Source organism: Anomaloglossus baeobatrachus, chromosome 5 (assembly GCF_048569485.1).
Source record: "Anomaloglossus baeobatrachus isolate aAnoBae1 chromosome 5, aAnoBae1.hap1, whole genome shotgun sequence".
Taxonomy (NCBI): domain Eukaryota; kingdom Metazoa; phylum Chordata; class Amphibia; order Anura; family Aromobatidae; genus Anomaloglossus; species Anomaloglossus baeobatrachus.
In genome coordinates, this window is record NC_134357.1 from 41,317,669 (window position 1) to 41,336,303 (window position 18,635).

Consider the following 18,635-nt stretch of genomic DNA (forward strand, 5'->3'; position numbering starts at 1 on the left):
ACCAATAAAAAATCGTGACGCTTATTTATTTCTTAAGGCCACTTTACAAGCAACGATATCGCTAGCGAGCGTACCCGCTCCCGTCAGTTGTGCATCACGGGCAAATCACTGCCCGTGGCGCACAACCTCACTTACATCCATCACACATACTTACCTGCCTAGCGACATCACTGTGGCCGGCGAACCGCCTCCTTTCTAAGGGGGCGGATCGTGCGGCGTCACAGCAGCGTCACTAAGCGGCCGCCCAATAGAAGCGGAGGGGCGGAGATGAGCGGGACGAACATCCCACCTACCTCCTTCCTTCCTCATTGCGGGTGGCCGCAGGTAAGGTGATGTTCCTCGTTCCCGGGGTGTCACACGTAGCGATGTGTGCTGCCGCAGCAATGAGGAACAACCTGCGTCCTGCAACAGCGACGATAATCGGGAAAGGAAATACGCATCAACGATCAACGATTAGGTAAGTAATTTTGATCGTTAACGGTCGTTTGTGCAATGACGTCGCTAACAAGGCCGGATGTGCGTCACAAATTCCGTGACCCCAACGACATCTCGTTAGCGATGTGGTTGCGTGTAAAGCGTCCTTTAGGGTTCCTAAGAGATCATTTAATAGGGATGATCGAATACCTCAAATTTTCGGCTTCGCGAATATCCGACGATTATGGTCGCCGCTATGCGAATATTCAATGCGCAAGTTAAGTCTATGGGAAGCCCGAATAGTTCCGAATAGTTGTTATTCGGGTTTCCCATAGACTTACATCGCGCATCGAATATTCGCGAATAGTCGAATAGCGGCAACCTATTAGCAAATATTCACAAAGCCGAATATTTGAGGTATTCGATCATCCCTAATAATTAAGCATCACGTTTTTTTTATTTTTTTTTAAGTTTCTTTAGAGATTTGGGTGACCAGGGCTAAAATCATGAAGTTGTATAAAGTACAATCACAAATGAAACAAGTGACAAGAGTCCACTAGAGTAGAAGCCACTTTTTGCATTCTTGTAAAAAAAGGAAAAAAGTCTAGAACAGTGGTTAAAGGGAACCTGTCAGGTCCCATATGCGCTCTAACCTACAAGCAGGGTGATGTGTAACCTAAAACCCCCTTTCTACCCATCCCTGTGTTGTGATATATATTGTAAAATTTATTTTTAATAAAACATTTTATAACTTATATGTTTCATATGTAAATGAGCAGAGGGATTAATCCCCAGAGAGTCACTTCGCCCCATATAGTTTGCCCTCTTTGTGAGGTATCACGCCCCTGTGATCACGCCCCATCATCTCCTGGAATCCTCCGCGTGCGCGCTTCTCATTCACGCAGCCTTCTTAGCTGGGTGTTTGCTTGGCAGCTTTAGACATGCTCTGCGTATAGTCGGAAGCGTAGGAGTCTTCAGGTCATGCACAGAGCACTTGTGAAGCCGACAAGTGTACACCCCGCGAAGAAAGCTGCGCAAATGAGAAGCGCGCACGCGCTGGATTCCAGGAGCTGACGGTGACGTCGCTCATGTAACTCCATGGTATCACGCCCACAAGAGCGTGATACCACAAAAAGAAGGCAAACTAGACGGGGCGGAGCGACGCCCAAGGGACTAGTTTCTCTTCTCATTTACATACGAAACACATAAGTTATAAGGGCAGATCAAAGTATTGTAGTGCGCCTGCGTAGGACCTCAATGCCGGCACGTGTGCATGATGTAGGACTCGTCATGAACCCAGGCTTCAGAAGAAGGAGGACAAAGATGGGCAAAAGAGGAAGCGCCGCACCCAGAGAACGGAGCCACCCATTTGACCAGTCTGCACCATACCGACCGTAATTTTTACGTTCTACACAGTGACCTGGGCTCTTATACACAGTATGTTAGAATGCTGTATATAAGAGCCCACTGGTGGTGGCGGCAGCTTATAGTCACTAAATCTGGTGATAGGTTTCCTTTAACCCCTGCAGCATGCTGTCTTCAGATTACATAGCAAAAACTTACTAACTGATTCCTTTATAGTGGTTGTCCACTACTTTTACATTAATGGCCTATCCTATTTGATCAGTCGGGGTCTGACACCTGGCACCCCCCACCTCTTATCGGTGCTGGCGAAGGCAGCAGGTAGAACGGTATTGCTCAGTTCTGGAGCTGCCCCGCTCTCTGATAGCGGCAGCTGCCGGGCACTGCACATCTGCCTCCTGTTGATTTGAATGGAAGGTGGATGTGCTGTACCTGGCCATGGCCGATATCAGTTGACGGAGCAGCTCCAGAACTGAGCATTTCCGGCCACAGGCTGCTACCGGCGGTAGCACTGAGAACAGCTGATTGGCAGAGGTGCAGGGTATTGAACCCCGGTCGATCAGACATTGATGACTTACCCTAAGAACATTTCCTCAATATGAAAGTAGTGGACAACCTCTTTAAGGATTGATGTTTTGCTGTTTATGACATCCATAAGCCTTCAAATAGCATGTAGGCAAAAACTGTCCAAGCTGAACATCTCTTTGAAAAGTGCACTCTCTCGAAATTACTTGCATTGAACCTGAAGAAATCCCCATCCTCAGTTTGTCCCTGGTCCAGGCTTATACAGATCAAATTATTAGTTTGTTACAGATCAGAAAACTTGTAGGCAAAAAATGTGTTGACTACAACACAATAATGTCTACATATACTTTCAGCTCCAAAAATAGCCACAGAAGAGGCTGATCAGAACCTTAATCAAAACTGTCACGAACAGATGGGGATCACACAGACATCCCACTGCTGTCACCAATATATGACGAACAGCCGGGGGGAAGGGGGTCACTCATATTTCCCACTGCTGTTCATCGATCTGTGATGAAACCACCCCTCACGGCCCCACACTGACATCTCAAAAAAGTTGGAGCGACACGAAATGGCCTTGTTACTTCCGCCAACACGTGACGTTTCACACCCCCAAAGGGTACGTAAGGTCAGCTTGGCACAGGATTACACTGACACTCCCTGTTCATGTGGGCACAGGGAGGCACGAAGAGAGAGAAAGAGCAGGTTGCGCGACCTCCGGCATGACACCCCACTCACTCACAACCCCGACAGGCCGACAGACCCTTTGCACTAGCCCCAGTGAAAAGAGGGCCTACCAGCCAGGTAGCCTGCCACCAGTTCCTCGTTAAATATAAACCTGGTCCTTTAGCAGGATTATATAGGGCCAAAAACCGGCCCAGGTTGCGTGTTATTCTAAAGCCTGCTTTACACGGTACAATTACGCATACGATATCGTATGCAATCGTACCCGCCCCCATCGTATGTGCGGCACGTTCAATTTGTTGACCGTGTCGCACAAACGATAATTTCCCGTCACACGTACTTACCCTTCCATACGACCTCGATGTGGGCGGCGAACATCCACTTCCTGGAGTGGGAGGGACGTTCGGCGTCACAGCAACGTCACACGGCAGCCGGCCAGTAGAAGTGGAGTAGCGGAGATGAGCATTGCCGGCGGGAGCCGCGGGACGCAGGTAAGCTGAGTTCATCGTTCCCGGGGTGTCACACACTGCGATGTGTGCTACCTCGGGAACATTGAACAACCCGACGTACAATTTTTAGGTTTTGAACGATGTGCATGCGATGAACGGTTTTTCGTTCAATTGCAATCGCACGTGGGTTTTACACGCTACAATATTACTTACGATGCCGGATGTACGTCACTTACGACGTGACCCCGCCGACACATCGTAAGATTTATTGTAGCGTGTAAAGCCTGCTTTAGTCAAGCTCACAAACATGGGATTCATGGATCGAGATAAAAGAGCAGTCCAAGATTAAATTATAGATTGAATTGCCTTAATGGCACACTAGATAATACAATATATACAAGATGAATTTACAGGTATTAGGGTCAGAAATGCAGATACAAGTTATTGTTGCAAGCAGATGTACATATGAATCAGTTACCTTTTTCCTTGTTGCTAGGCCTTGGTCCTGGCTTAGCACAGGGGAGGCGCTGTGGAGCCATTTGTTTTCTTAGGGACTCCCTACATGTTTACTGGATGTGACCTCTCTGAGTAGAACCCCAACCATAATGTCTACTTTGGTTTTTCTGAACCCATGTACCTCCCACATACCTCCCACCTGGTGACCTATGACAGGGCTGGACATGGGGTGGGCCTTCGGGTTCCCAATAATTATGAAATGGCAGCTTTTCTCATATCTCCACCTCTGAGCGACCCACGCAGAATATATTACCATCATGTTTCCGGTTAAGATTTTATCTATCCATAGCTAGGAAACATGATGCATCTATTGTCCTCCAGTGGATAGTTAATAATCATGGACTGATACGCACGTCCCACAATTTAGGGAAAATATGTGTGATATGCGTCAAACTGTCCTGAGGTCACAAATGTGCCTGCCATATTTGTGGGAGCTACCGCCAATATTGTACTCCTTACCTGGGATCCAGACTGTCTGAAGTCCCCTTTGAAGCTTCTCTGAAACTAGAAATCGCCCGCCCACATCCCTAGCTGAATTACTTTTGCCACCAGGGGTCTGGCTCTGCTCAGGAACTTCAACCTCACTATAATTCATTTTCACCCCTTACTATTTGGTCCAGGATGGGGTATTGCATTACTATTCTGAATATGGTGACCCCCTTGCTGCAGGTCAGGATGGGTGTAAATAGGTATAATTGTCAGTTGATTGGCATGTATTGAAATGCCATATTTCCTCACAAGAACGAACCAATGTTTCAAAATCCTTGATCCCTATCAAAATTCTGTTCAACAAGAAAATTAAAAAACAAACAAAAATGAAGCAAAAAAAAACCAAATATGGGAACAGAAGTAATTTTAAAGGGGTTTTCCCATTAACTATCTTCTACTACGGGGCACCAAGATTTCTATGTATGCCCCTAGAGAGAGTACAAGTCTTTTCTATCAAAGAAGAGGCAGAGCCCAATTGTCACGACAGGGGCGAGAGGCTAAGCCAGCTGTATAAGACACCACACAGGAAGGGGGAAAGAAAACCTTATAGCTAGGGAAAGAGGGGGAAGTAATGACCCCTGACTACAATTAGAAGCTCACCCTGACTGTCCTCATCAACCCTATACAGGTTTCACACCTGTTGTTGAGAAGGTATACCTGGAGCCCTTTTCACCCTGGCAATTGGACCCTAAGTAAGGATGGAGGGCATGAGCTCTATGTCAACACTACTAACACAAAAGGAGGACACAAGGGAACAACAATACAGGGGAAACACAACTGAAATCACTAGAGCCCTAGTAGATAGCAAAGACAACAATTATCTGAGCTGTAGCAACTCAAGAAGTATGAATCAACACAAGACAAAATTTCCACAGCTCAGTCAGGAACAAACTATAAACCGCATCCAAATACCCCCAGGGTGAGGTTTATAAAGGAAGTGAGAGGCTGACAACTTAGAGGAAAAATTGACAGTCTTCCAGGGTCCTAGAATCCACTGCTGCAGAAACAGCGACCTGTCAGATAATAACATGTGCTGCCAATCTCAGGGATTTTCTAACACTCGCTGCCACTGGATTGTCAGCTGGCCGTGAGACCTCTGTAACAGGCTGTGATACATCCGTGACACCAATGCTGGGTAATCTATACAAACTTTGGTTTGGAAAAAATTCTCTGCTTGGTCCTGATGGGTTCAAATTCACGGCACTAAACATATGACTTCTATATGGACGTGTATTATGGCTACCCAAATGTAGACTTATGGTCAATGTATATAGCAAAACCGCATCTGTTCTACATGGCAGCACATAAAGCGAAAATGAGTCAATATTTCAGAACCACAGACTCTCTGCTTATTGCCTCATGGATGACCATCATTGCCTTGGAAGCATTCTTGAGATGGAGCATGTCATGTATAAAACAGAAGGCATGCAATCATGCAATGTATATTTATAGCATGCTTTGTGCCTTGTATTATAGTTCCATACAGTATAATGGAAATGTCCATTGTTCCTATCCTCAGACCAGAACTGAGACTAGAAGAGAGGAACAATGAATTTGGGGAAAAAAAAAAATAAACACACAAGTGTCTCCTTGGCACTGTCATATTATGTAATTATTGGTCGCAGCCCAACAGGCTGTCACAGTCCATGAGCTCTGGCCAGGATTCGAACCCATGACCTCTCTTACCGTACCCCAAGCGACAACAATATCATTAGACCAAAGATGGAAAATAAACCATTGGTCACAGCCCAACAGGCTATCACAGTCCATGAGCTCTGGCCAGTATTTGAACCCATGACCTCTCAAACCCCAAGCGACAACCATACCATTAGACCAAAGAGGGAAACTAAACCATTGGTCGCAGCCCAACAGGCTGTCACAGTCCATGAGCTCGGGCAAGGATTCTAACCCATGACCTATCGTACACCAAGTGACAACCATACCACTAGACCAAAAAGGGAAAGTAAACCATTGATCGCAGCCAAATAGGCTGTCACAGTCCATGAGTTCTGGCCAGGATTCGAACCCATGACCTCTCAAATCCCAAGCGACAAGCATAACACTAGACCAAAGAGGGAAAGTAAAACCATTGATTGCAGCCCAATAGGCAGTCACAGACCATGAGCTTGGGCCAGGATTCAAACCCATGACATCTTGTACCCCAAATGACAACAATACTACTAGACCAAAAAAAGGAAAATAAACCATTGTTTGCAGCCCAGGAGTCCTGGCCATGATTCAAACCGATGACCCCTCGTACCCCAAGCAAAAACCATACCACTAGACCAACAAGGGAAAGTAAACCATTGATCGCAGCCAAACAGGCTGTCACAGTTAATGAGCTCTGGCCAGGATTCGAACCCATGACCTGTCGTATCCCAAGCAACAACCATACCACTAGACCAACGAGGGAAACTAAACCATTGGTCGCAGCCCAATAGGCTGTCACAGTCCATGAGCTCTGGCCAGGATTCAAACACATGACCTCCCGTACCCCAAGCGACAACCCCTAGACCAAAGAGGGAAAGTAATATCTAATCAATCAGATCAATGGCCCTCTAATAAATAAGTGCAGCCCCACTTGTACCCCAAACGACAACAATACCATTAGACCAAAGAAGGAAAGTAAACCATTGGTCGCAGCCCATGAGGTCTGGCCAGGATTTAAACCAATCATCTCTCGTACCCCGAGCAACAACCATACCACTTGACCAAAGAGGTAATGTAAAACATTAATCACAGCCCAACAGGCTGTTACAGTCAATGAGCTCTGGCCAGCATTCAAACCCATGACCTCTCGTACCCCAAGTGACAACCATACCACTGAACCAAAGAGGGAAAGTAAACCATTGGTCGCAGCCCAACAGGCTGTCACAGTCCATGAGCTCTGGCCAGGATTCAAACCCATGACCTCCCGTACCCCAAGCGACAACCCCTAGACCAAAGAGGGAAAGTAATATCTAATCAATCAGATCAATGGCCCTCTAATAAATAAGTGCAGCCCCACTGAATGAGATCATGACAATTTTGGGGGGGAGTAAATAAATTATGTCTTTTTGTATTAAAAAAATGATAAAAAATGAAATAGACGAAAAGAATATAATTTTTTTGCATTTGGCAAAACTTTTTATATACAGCGTTTCTTTTCTGCTATTTTTAATACATTTCGTGCACAGTTTGGCAGCACATTATTTACTTTGCAAAACCTAAGTGTAAAGAAGATAAAAAAAAAATGAAAATAAAAAAAAAGCCCCGAGAATCTGTGAGATGCAATCAGTAAAAGTGGCAGAGCAGGCAGAGCAGACACAGGCGGAGGAGATGAATTTCTGTGTAGCGCGGTTCGTAACGCTGGGCCTCACACTGTTAGGCAACGATGTAACATAAAGATATTCTACTTTGTCATGTTAAATCACCCCTTTTCAGAGGCATTGTCGGTACAAAAAAAAAAATATTTTTTTTATTATTTTTTTTTCTATTCTTCTGCTCTGCATTTAACACGCTATTTAAACCAGAAGAACTTTGTGCAATCAGAAAATAATTCATCCAATTGGAGAGATGATTAATTTCCGGAAACGATGGTGCATTTTTAGAGGAGAGGGATGATCCTGTGCATGTAAATGATGAGGGTTCAGCGCATGTTGGCTTAAGTGTTATACATTTTAAATATTCGCGTGCAGAGAAGAATGATTGCTCGTAACTCATGAGCACGGCAGGTGCGGTAGACATCGGCAGGAGCAGTAAAACATAATGGACATGGGCTATGGATTTAAGGCAACGCATAGACGCATTGACATTCCGGACATGCGGGGGCACTTAACTCCAGATTACCCATCTAGTCAATTGACACTCCACTTTGTGATAAAAGAAGAAGACCAAGATAAAAAAAAAAATATTCAATAGCAAGTAAGTCAGAGAATATTCAATAAAATATGCTTAACCCCTGTAGGGCCAGGCTATTTTAGGTCTTTAAGACCACACACATTTTATTAGCTTTTTTAATTTGCATAAAATGTATATTTTTATTTTTTTTTTGCATTGTCATAGCTATATGAGGTCTTTAAATACTTCGAAAAACTACCATTTTGGGATATGTACCGTATATTTTTTTTATTTAGGAATTTAATCCACACCATTTAGTTTATGTATAGTGTGGTCCCTAGATTGTCATGCTAGATACAGGGAAGTACCACGTGTATGGCGACAGGGAAGGGAAACCCTGTGTCAAGGGAAGATGGAGAGGGTGACCCTTGACCAAACCTTCCGCTGGCCCCTGGCTCCAATGACCCACCTAGATAAGTTACGCACCTATGCGCCGAGCAGGATACCTGGCCTTGGCTAATCCTGAACTGGGCCCTAGGTAGGGAATGGATGGGATAATAGTAAAAACGTGACTAAGGAAGGGGTAGATGGTGACCCCTGATCAAACCTTCCACTGGCCCCTGGCACCCCTGACCACCCTGGATAAGTTACGCACCTATGCGCCGAGCCGGATACCTGGCCCTGGCAAACCCTGAACTGGACCCCAAGTAGGAAATGGATTGGATAATACTTAGTCAACCCCACTGAGCTCTGAGCTTGTATCCAAGGCCTGTGTAGGTTTGTAACTCTATCACCAGCAAAGACTAAGGGGAATGAGAGTATTTAAAGACACCAAGGGAAGTGCTGATGACTATCAGATAGGTTCTGCACCTGTGCAACGAGCAGGATACCTGGCCCTGGCTGACCCTGAACTGGGCCCTAGGTAGGAAACGGATGGAATAATGCTTAGTCAACCACACTAAGTTCTAAAGAACACACAGGGAACACACACAGGAAAAAGTATATGAACAACTTATCTACAGGATGATTCTGGGAGAGGTATAGCAAAAAACAAACAATGTTTCTCGAGATGAATACAAGTTGCCTGCTTGCACCTAAGGCCTGTATAGGAATATGACTATCACCAGCAGACACCAAGGAAAAATGTGGGTATTTAAGGACACAAGGGGTAGTGATGATGATTAACAGCTGAAATATCCAGTGAGTATGTATATATATATATATATATATATATATATATATATATATATATATATACAGTGCCTACAAGTAGTATTCAACCCCCTGCAGATTTAGCAGGTTTACACATTCGGAATTAACTTGACATTGTGACATTTGGACTGTAGATCAGCCTGGAAGTGTGAAATGCACTGCAGCAAAAAGAATGTTATTTCTTTTTTAATTTTTCTGTTAAATTGTGAAAAGTTTATTCAGAGGGTCATTTGTTATTCAACCCCTCAAACCACAAGAATTCTGTTTGGTTCCCCTAAAGTATTAAGAAGTATTTCAGGCACAAAGAACAATGAGCTTCACATGTTTGGATTAATTATCTCTTTTTCCAGCCTTTTCTGACTAATTAAGACCCTTCCCAAACTTGTGAACAGCACTCACACTTGGACAACATGGGAAAGACAAAGGAGCATTCCAAGGCCATCAGAGACAAGATCGTGGAGGGTCACAAGGCTGGCAAGGGGTACAAAACCCTTTCCAAGGAGTTGGGCCTACCTGTCTCCACTGTTGGGAGCATCATCCGGAAGTGGAAGGCTTATGGAACTACTGTTAGCCTTCCACGGCCTGGACAGCCTTTGAAAGTTTCCACCCGTGCCGAGGCCAGGCTTGTCCGAAGAGTCAAGGCTAACCCAAGGACAACAAGGAAGGAGCTCCGGGAAGATCTCATGGCAGTGGGGACATTGGTTTCAGTCAATACCATAAGTAACGCACTCCACCGCAATGGTCTCCGTTCCAGACGAGCCCGTAAGGTACCTTTTACTTTCAAAGCGTCATGTCAAGGCTCGTCAACAGTTTGCTCATGATCACTTGGAGGACTCTGAGACAGACTGGTTCAAGGTTCTCTGGTCTGATGAGACCAAGATCGAGATCTTTGGTGCCAACCACACACGTGACGTTTGGAGACTGGATGGCACTGCATACAACCCCAAGAATACCATCCCTACAGTCAAGCATGGTGGTGGCAGCATCATGCTGTGGGGCTGTTTTTCAGCCAAGGGGCCTGGCCATCTGGTCCGCATCCATGGGAAGATGGATAGCACGGCCTACCTGGAGATTTTGGCCAAGAACCTCCACTCCTCCATCAAGGATCTTAAGATGGGTCGTCATTTCATCTTCCAACAAGACAACGACCCAAAGCACACAGCCAAGAAAACCAAGGCCTGGTTCAAGAGGGAAAAAATCAAGGTGTTGCAGTGGCCTAGTCAGTCTCCTGACCTTAACCCAATTGAAAACTTGTGGAAGGAGCTCAAGATTAAAGTCCACATGAGACACCCAAAGAACCTAGATAACTTGGAGAAGATCTGCATGGAGGAGTGGGCCAAGATAACTCCAGAGACCTGTGCCGGCCTGATCAGGTCTTATAAAAGACGATTATTAGCTGTAATTGCAAACAAGGGTTATTCCACAAAATATTAAACCTAGGGGTTGAATAATAATTGACCCACACTTTTATGTTGAAAATTTATTAAAATTTAACTGAGCAACATAACTTGTTGGTTTGTAAGATTTATGCATCTGTTAATAAATCCTGCTCTTGTTTGAAATTTGCAGGCTCTAACTTATTTGCATCTTATCAAACCTGCTAAATCTGCAGGGGGTTGAATACTACTTGTAGGCACTGTATATGTATATGTATACAGTACCTACAAGTAGTATTCAACCCCCTGCAGATTTAGCAGGTTTGATAAGATGCAAATAAGTTAGAGCCTGCAAACTTCAAACAAGAGCAGGATTTATTAACAGATGCATAAATCTTACAAACCAACAAGTTATGTTGCTCAGTTAAATTTTAATAAATTTTCAACATAAAAGTGTGGGTCAATTATTATTCAACCCCTAGGTTTAATATTTTGTGGAATAACCCTTGTTTGCAATTACAGCTAATAATCGTCTTTTATAAGACCTGATCAGGCCGGCACAGGTCTCTGGAGTTATCTTGGCCCACTCCTCCATGCAGATCTTCTCCAAGTTATCTAGGTTCTTTGGGTGTCTCATGTGGACTTTAATCTTGAGCTCCTTCCACAAGTTTTCAATTGGGTTAAGGTCAGGAGACTGACTAGGCCACTGCAACACCTTGATTTTTTCCCTCTTGAACCAGGCCTTGGTTTTCTTGGCTGTGTGCTTTGGGTCGTTGTCTTGTTGGAAGATGAAATGACGACCCATATTAAGATCCTTGATGGAGGAGCGGAGGTTCTTGGCCAAAATCTCCAGGTAGGCCGTGCTATCCATCTTCCCATGGATGCGGACCAGATGGCCAGGCCCCTTGGCTGAAAAACAGCCCCACAGCATGATGCTGCCACCACCATGCTTGACTGTAGGGATGGTATTCTTGGGGTCGTATGCAGTGCCATCCAGTCTCCAAACGTCACGTGTGTGGTTGGCACCAAAGATCTTGATCTTGGTCTCATCAGACCAGAGAACCTTGAACCAGTCTGTCTCAGAGTCCTCCAAGTGATCATGAGCAAACTGTAGACGAGCCTTGACATGACGCTTTGAAAGTAAAGGTACCTTACGGGCTCGTCTGGAATGGAGACCATTGCGGTGGAGTACGTTACTTATGGTATTGACTGAAACCAATGTCCCCACTGCCATGAGATCTTCCCTGAGCTCCTTCCTTGTTGTCCTTGGGTTAGCCTTGACTCTTCAGACAAGCCTGGCCTCGGCACGGGTGGAAACTTTCAAAGGCTGTCCAGGCCGTGGAAGGCTAACAGTAGTTCCATAAGCCTTCCACTTCCGGATGATGCTCCCAACAGTGGAGACAGGTAGGCCCAACTCCTTGGAAAGGGTTTTGTACCCCTTGCCAGCCTTGTGACCCTCCACGATCTTGTCTCTGATGGCCTTGGAATGCTCCTTTGTCTTTCCCATGTTGACCAAGTATGAGTGCTGTTCACAAGTTTGGGGAGGGTCTTAATTAGTCAGAAAAGGCTGGAAAAAGAGATAATTAATCCAAACATGTGAAGCTCATTGTTCTTTGTGCCTGAAATACTTCTTAATACTTTAGGGGAACCAAACAGAATTCTTGTGGTTTGAGGGGTTGAATAATAAATGACCCTCTGAATAAACTTTTCACAATTTAAAAAAAAAATAAAAAAAGAAATAACATTCTTTTTTGCTGCAGTGCATTTCACACTTCCAGGCTGATCTACAGTCCAAATGTCACAATGCCAAGTTAATTCCGAATGTGTAAACCTGCTAAATCTGCAGGGGGTTGAATACTACTTGTAGGCACTGTATATATAAAAAAGGAGATCCACAGAGTCCTAAAAGGAAAAAGATTAACCCTCAGCAGAAAAGATACAAGGATACCATTTACACCACAGCATGCAGAATAGAATGTCAGGAAGCATTTTGTGTAGCCAAACGCTGCAACCTTCTACAGCCGGACACCTCAAAACTGTCTGTCAAGCGTGACACACCTGTAATATAGAGGCTATAATATTTTGGCACTATGCTTGGATGGAGCAGCAGGAAGTATAGTGCAGGTCCCAATACATACTGTTCTGGCTTGATGAACATGTGACCCCCAGTGATTGGCTGCTTCAGCCAGAAAAAACAATATGGAGTCCAGCTGGACAGCATTTAAAGAGAAGCAGCAGGATTAGTAAGGGGATTGGTAAGATAATCATAATATATATTTTTATATTATTTTTAGGCACTCTCAAAATTAAAAAGAATTGAGAAGTACACAATCCCTTTAAGAACAAAGACTTTGGGGAGACAGGGATGTATATTTTATAATTACTCTAAAATAAATGGGGAATAAGAAGTGATTCATGATTTTCTTTTCTACTCGGTGCCAGGATTTCAATCATCAGAACAGACTTTTAACATCTGTTCGTGATTACACCCTTATTATTCTTTATTAGACTCGTCATTTTTGCAATGCTTTGCAGTAAATAAGCTTATCTGAAAGGAGAATGCACCTCGGCGTGAGACGCTGCTCCCATGTTCCCAGTCAGCAGAATCCTGGCATTATATCAAAATAGTAAAAAAAAAGTATCCTGAAAGCATCTTTCGAGGATCTGCCTTACAAAGTCTCATTCTACTCAGTTGACTTGGGGAAGTTTCTTGATGATTTTGCCATCTTTGAGTGACTGTCTACCGGAAGGAGTGTGATTGCCGAATGCTCCTATTAAGGCAACACTTTTCTCCAACCCTTAAATGTCCATTTCCCGCCCATATAACAGGCAAGAAACCATACAGATGGGCTCTTTTCCTTGGAGGCTGTAGCACCCACACCGGCGTCCCTGTCTTGTCCTGCCTCCCTCCCCCGGCAGGGATGTCAGCCCTCTCACCCGTCTGGCCCTATTGCGGTGGCTGCTCCATTCAGGTCCCATGCTGCTGTCTCTCAGAGGCTGTGTACCCATCACAGGCTTCCTAGTTCTGTGCTAAGGGTGCACCTGCAGCCACGCCCATTTCTTAAAGGGCCAGCGTCCTCTTAACCTGGAAGTGCCTCTCAGGCAGCAGAATCCTGGCATTATATCAAAATAGTAAAAACAAGGATCTCCCTTACAAAGTCTGATTCTACTCAGTTGACTTGGGGAAGTCTCTTGGTCAATTTTTTTTTATCCCCAGTGTATAATATATTAAACATAGCTGCTATCTTTGAGTGACGGTCTACCGGAAAGAGTGTGATTGCTGCATGCTCCTTTTACGGCAACTCTTTTCTCCAGCCCTTCCATGTCCGGTTTTCCAGCCTTATGACACTCAAGAAAGCATGCAGAAGGGCTGTTGTCCTAGTTGGCTTTTGCGACCCAAAGGATAGTTTCTGTCTGGTCTGGGAAGTCTTCTCTTTTTTTTAGAGTCTTTGATGTTCTAGGACAGGGGTGGGGAACCTTTTTTCAGCCGGGGGCCATTTGGAAATTTCTACCAACCTTCGGGGGCCACACAAAATTATCAGTGTGAAAATGACCCGGCTATATTTGGTCAAACAATTAATTAACTTACCCCTACTGTGGTGGCCGGAGCGGCTTCTCTTTGGTGCAGCTGTAATGTTTGGTGATACTAATCATGTTGCTTCTCACAGCTGCTTTTTCATTTTTGTCTGGGTCTGGAGCGCAGTCAACTCTTTGTGATAAGATTGGTAAATCATATACATCACATAACAGACGCTGTATATACATCACAGGAGATACTGGTGGCATATACATCACACAAGGGGCTGGGGACATGTATATGCCCCCAGCCCCTCCTGTGATGTATATGCCTCCAGTCCCTTCTGTATTGTATATGCCTCCAGCCTTCTTGTGATGTATGTGCCCGCAGCTCCTCTTGTGATGTATATGCCCCCAGCCCCTCTCGCAGGCGCCACACAAGAGGGGCTGGGGCGCAGGCACCACACAAGAGGGGCTGGGGCGCAGGCACCACACAAGAGGGGCTGGGTCGCAGGCACCACTGGGGGGGCACAGATATCACTTGCGGAGCCCTGACATCAGTGGGGGGGGAGGAGGGACACACAAACCTGAGGTGATACACAGCATTAGGTTGTACACAGCACTGAGGGGAGGGGGGCCACAAAGCACTGGACAGGGCACACAGCAGCAGAGGGCTGGTGCTGGACACACAGCAGCGCCGGACTCACAGCACCGGAGAGCAGGCACCGGAGAGCAGGCACCGGAGAGCAGGCACCGGACACGCAGCTCCGATGGCTGGGGGGCGGGCACGCAGCTCCGAGGGCCGGGGGGCGGCACGCAGCTCCGAGAGCTGGGGGCGGGAATGCAGCTCAGAGGGCCGGGGGCGGGAACGCAGCTCAGAGGGCCGGGGGGCGGGAACGCAGCTCAGAGGGCCGGGGGGTGGCACGCAGCTCTGAGAGCCGGGGGGCGGGATCGCAGCTCAGAGGGCCGGGAACGCAGCTCAGAGGGCCGGGGGGCGGCACGCAGCTCCAAGAGCTGGAGATGGGAGCGCAGCTCAGAGGGCCGGGGGGCGGGAACGCAGCTCAGAGGGCCAGGGGGCGGCACGCAGCTACGATTGCCGGGGGGGCGGGAACGCAGCTCAGAGGGTGGGCAACGCAGAGCACTAAACCCACCCACAAAGTAAGTCCTCTCTCGCTGACACTGGTCAGCGGGAGAACGCATTAGTAAGCACAGCAGCACATGTGCGGATTTAAAGGGCCGGCGACGCACAAGATGGCGGTGGCGGCTCGAGCACTGCCACCCCCGGGAATCTGCCCGGGGGCCGCATAAAAGGGCATTGCAGGTCGTATATGGCCCGCAGGCCGGAGGTTCCCCACCCCTGTTCTAGGAGATGACCTTAATCTGAACTTTAAAAATTTCCAGCCCTTGTATTAGATATAATCCACAAGTTGTGTTTATATTCCTAAGCCAATCTAAAGAAGCAGAACTTCGGAGGGTGGGCCTGAGAAAGAAGCAGCATGACCCAATGATACATCAGGAGGCGTGTCTTAGACTACCATAACTGATGGAAAGCACTGTAGCCCAGCTGTGCTGATGGGAAATTCAACCAAGAAGCAAGGTCTGAAGAAAAGAAAAGATGGAGTATGCATCACCTATAGGCTATGACTTATATTTCTTCACTTCAATTCCAGTATTTTCCATAACACATACAGGTGAATCTCAATAAATTAGAATATCATCAAAAAGTTAATTTATTTTATTAATTCAAAACAACAAGTGAAAGACATATATTACATAGAGTCATTACAAACAGAGGGATCTATTTCAAAGTGTTTATTTCTGTTAATATTGATGATTATGGCTTACAGCCAATGAAAACTCAAAAGAAATTTTCTCAGAAAATTGGAATAATTACCAAAAAACACCTGCAAAAGCTTCCTAAATGTTTAAAATGGTCCCTTAGTCTGGTTCAGTAGGCTATACAATCATGGGGAAGATTGCTGACTTGACAGATGTCCAGAAGGCAGTCATTGACATACTCCACAAGGAGGGAAAGCCACAAAAGGTCATTGCTAAAGAAGCTGGCTGTTCCCAGAGTGCTGTATCCAAGCATATTAATGGAAAGTTGAGTAGAAGGAAAAAGTGTGGTAGAAAAAGGTGCACAAATTAAATTTTTGATGCTGTTCTAATTTATTATTCTGTTCTAATTTATTGAAATACACCTGTATCTGGAGCTGGAGAACACCTTTAAGGTCAGTGTCAAAGACCCATCAAGTCCCAGGCACCAACAATATAATATAAGCAGATGACGATGTAACAGCTCCAGATGACTACATAATTAATTGCCCTTGTGAAAAGGATCCCAATTTGTCCTTGGTAACCTCGAGAATGTAACAGTCAGAACTCACTGACTCTACTATATTAATAATTATCTTGGAGACCCTTGCCAGTAATTATTTTCCAGATCTCAGCCTTATTCTCATGTTACTAACCCTACTGAATAAAAAATGGAGATTGATATTTTTAACTGTTCTTCCAATAGCACCTGTAAATAATACTGTTCAATGGAGCAGGACAAGCCTCAGAAGACTCCTAAGCAGCAGCTCCAAGATTAAGAAATAGCATCAGTTTAATAAAACAAGATTTTGCAGAAATAAATTATGTTTTACTAATCATGAAAGTTTTGATCTCTTAATAATTGCCTTATTGAGAGCCCTAAAGGAGTATTCTGATCTTAGTAAGTTATCTAGCTCCAAAGTCGGTGGAATTGTGCATTTTGATGACTTCTTGGCCTGCAGTGGGCCCGTATATTTTTATTGCACAGGGCCCTTTTTTTGTCTGCGTCCGCCAGTGATTGGCATAACTATCGGGCATGCAGAGGTAGCACTTGCACTCAGGTCTTTTTACCTGAGGAGACTAATTAGGAAGATACCAGTTTTACAACTTGTTATTGATTTCTGCACTGTGGTCAAAGAGCCTTAGGTTATTCCTCCTCTTTGGTGGAGAAAGCCATGTCCATATGTGGCCACCAGAAGTGAGATCAGGTGCCAGAAGTAAGATCAGGTACCAGAAGTGAGATCAGGTGCCAGAAGTAAGATCAGGTGCCAGAAGTGAGATCAGGTGCCAGAAGTGAGATCAGGTGCCAGAAGTGAGATCAGGTGCCAGAAGTAAGATCCGGTACCAGAAGTGAGATCAGGTGCCAGAAGTAAGATCAGGTGCCAGAAGTGAGATCAGGTGCCAGAAGTGAGATCAGGTGCCAGAAGTGAGATCAGGTGCCAGAAGTGAGATCAGGTGCCAGAAGTGAGATCAGGTGCCAGAAGTGAGATCAGGTGCCAGAAGTGAGATCAGGTGCCAGAAGTGAGATCAGGTGCCAGAAGTGAGATCAGGTGCCAGAAGTGAGATCAGGTGCCAGAAGTGAGATCAAGTTACCAGCATATGTTTGCGAAGTGCCCTTCACCAACTTAATCTGGCGCTTTATAGAAACATTATAGCAGTGCAAATGTACCGCCCCTGTGTCAGCAGCCGAAGTGCTCAGATCCGGATCCGCGGTGGCTCGAGGGGCATCCGGACCTGGGGGTCTCGCGGCCACTCGAATGAAGGGGGGTATTTACAAGGGGTAAGGTGTATTGAAAGTTCGTGATGCCACCCGTGGTGTGTGGTAAGGTGGAGTACCACTGCTGTGGCTGGGAGTACCCTGTGGCGATGGAGTGGGCAGCCAGGTGTTTAACCCCTCCACGGGTAGGGGGAAATTGCCCCGGGACTCGGTGTTGGTGACAGGGAGGTGCCGTTGGGGAGGCAAGGGTCACTTGCATACTCTCTCAGTCCAATAACGCTGACACCGACAACTGAAGTAAACCAAAGTTCTGGACACCGCTGCCGCTGAGGGGGAGTACGCCTGGGTCCCGTTTCCTTTGGTGTTGCCTGTTGATCTGTGACCTTTTCCCGTGGCACCTTGTTTTTCTCTGGTTGGTTCCTGTAGCCTAAAACTAGTCGGGTCCTGCTCCCCAGTATGGCTAACTGAGGGAGCTTGCTCTCAGGGTTCACGCTTGGGATTTCTTGGACTGTATTGGTGGAAAGTGCTATCCCTCTTGTTGCGCTAGTACCCCGATTTTGGAGCGGGTGGGAACGGATCTTGAAGACTCCGTTCTCGTTGGGTAAATTGTCAGGTTGCCTGAAGCTACTCCCTGACCAAGGACCCATGTACTCCGTCGTGCCCTGGCCCAGCCCGGTGATGGTACAAGGCCACCGTCTGTCCTCCACGACAATTCCGTGGCCCTTCTCACAATCACCTGTG

At 45.9% G+C, this 18,635-nt stretch overlaps 1 protein-coding gene across 2 annotated transcripts in view; it reads right to left on the minus strand.

Moving 5' to 3' along the window:
• Positions 1-18,635, minus strand: part of ADAM12 (ADAM metallopeptidase domain 12) — a 779,249-nt gene that overhangs the window by 154,879 nt on the left and 605,735 nt on the right. The gene's annotated exons all lie outside the window — the stretch shown is intronic.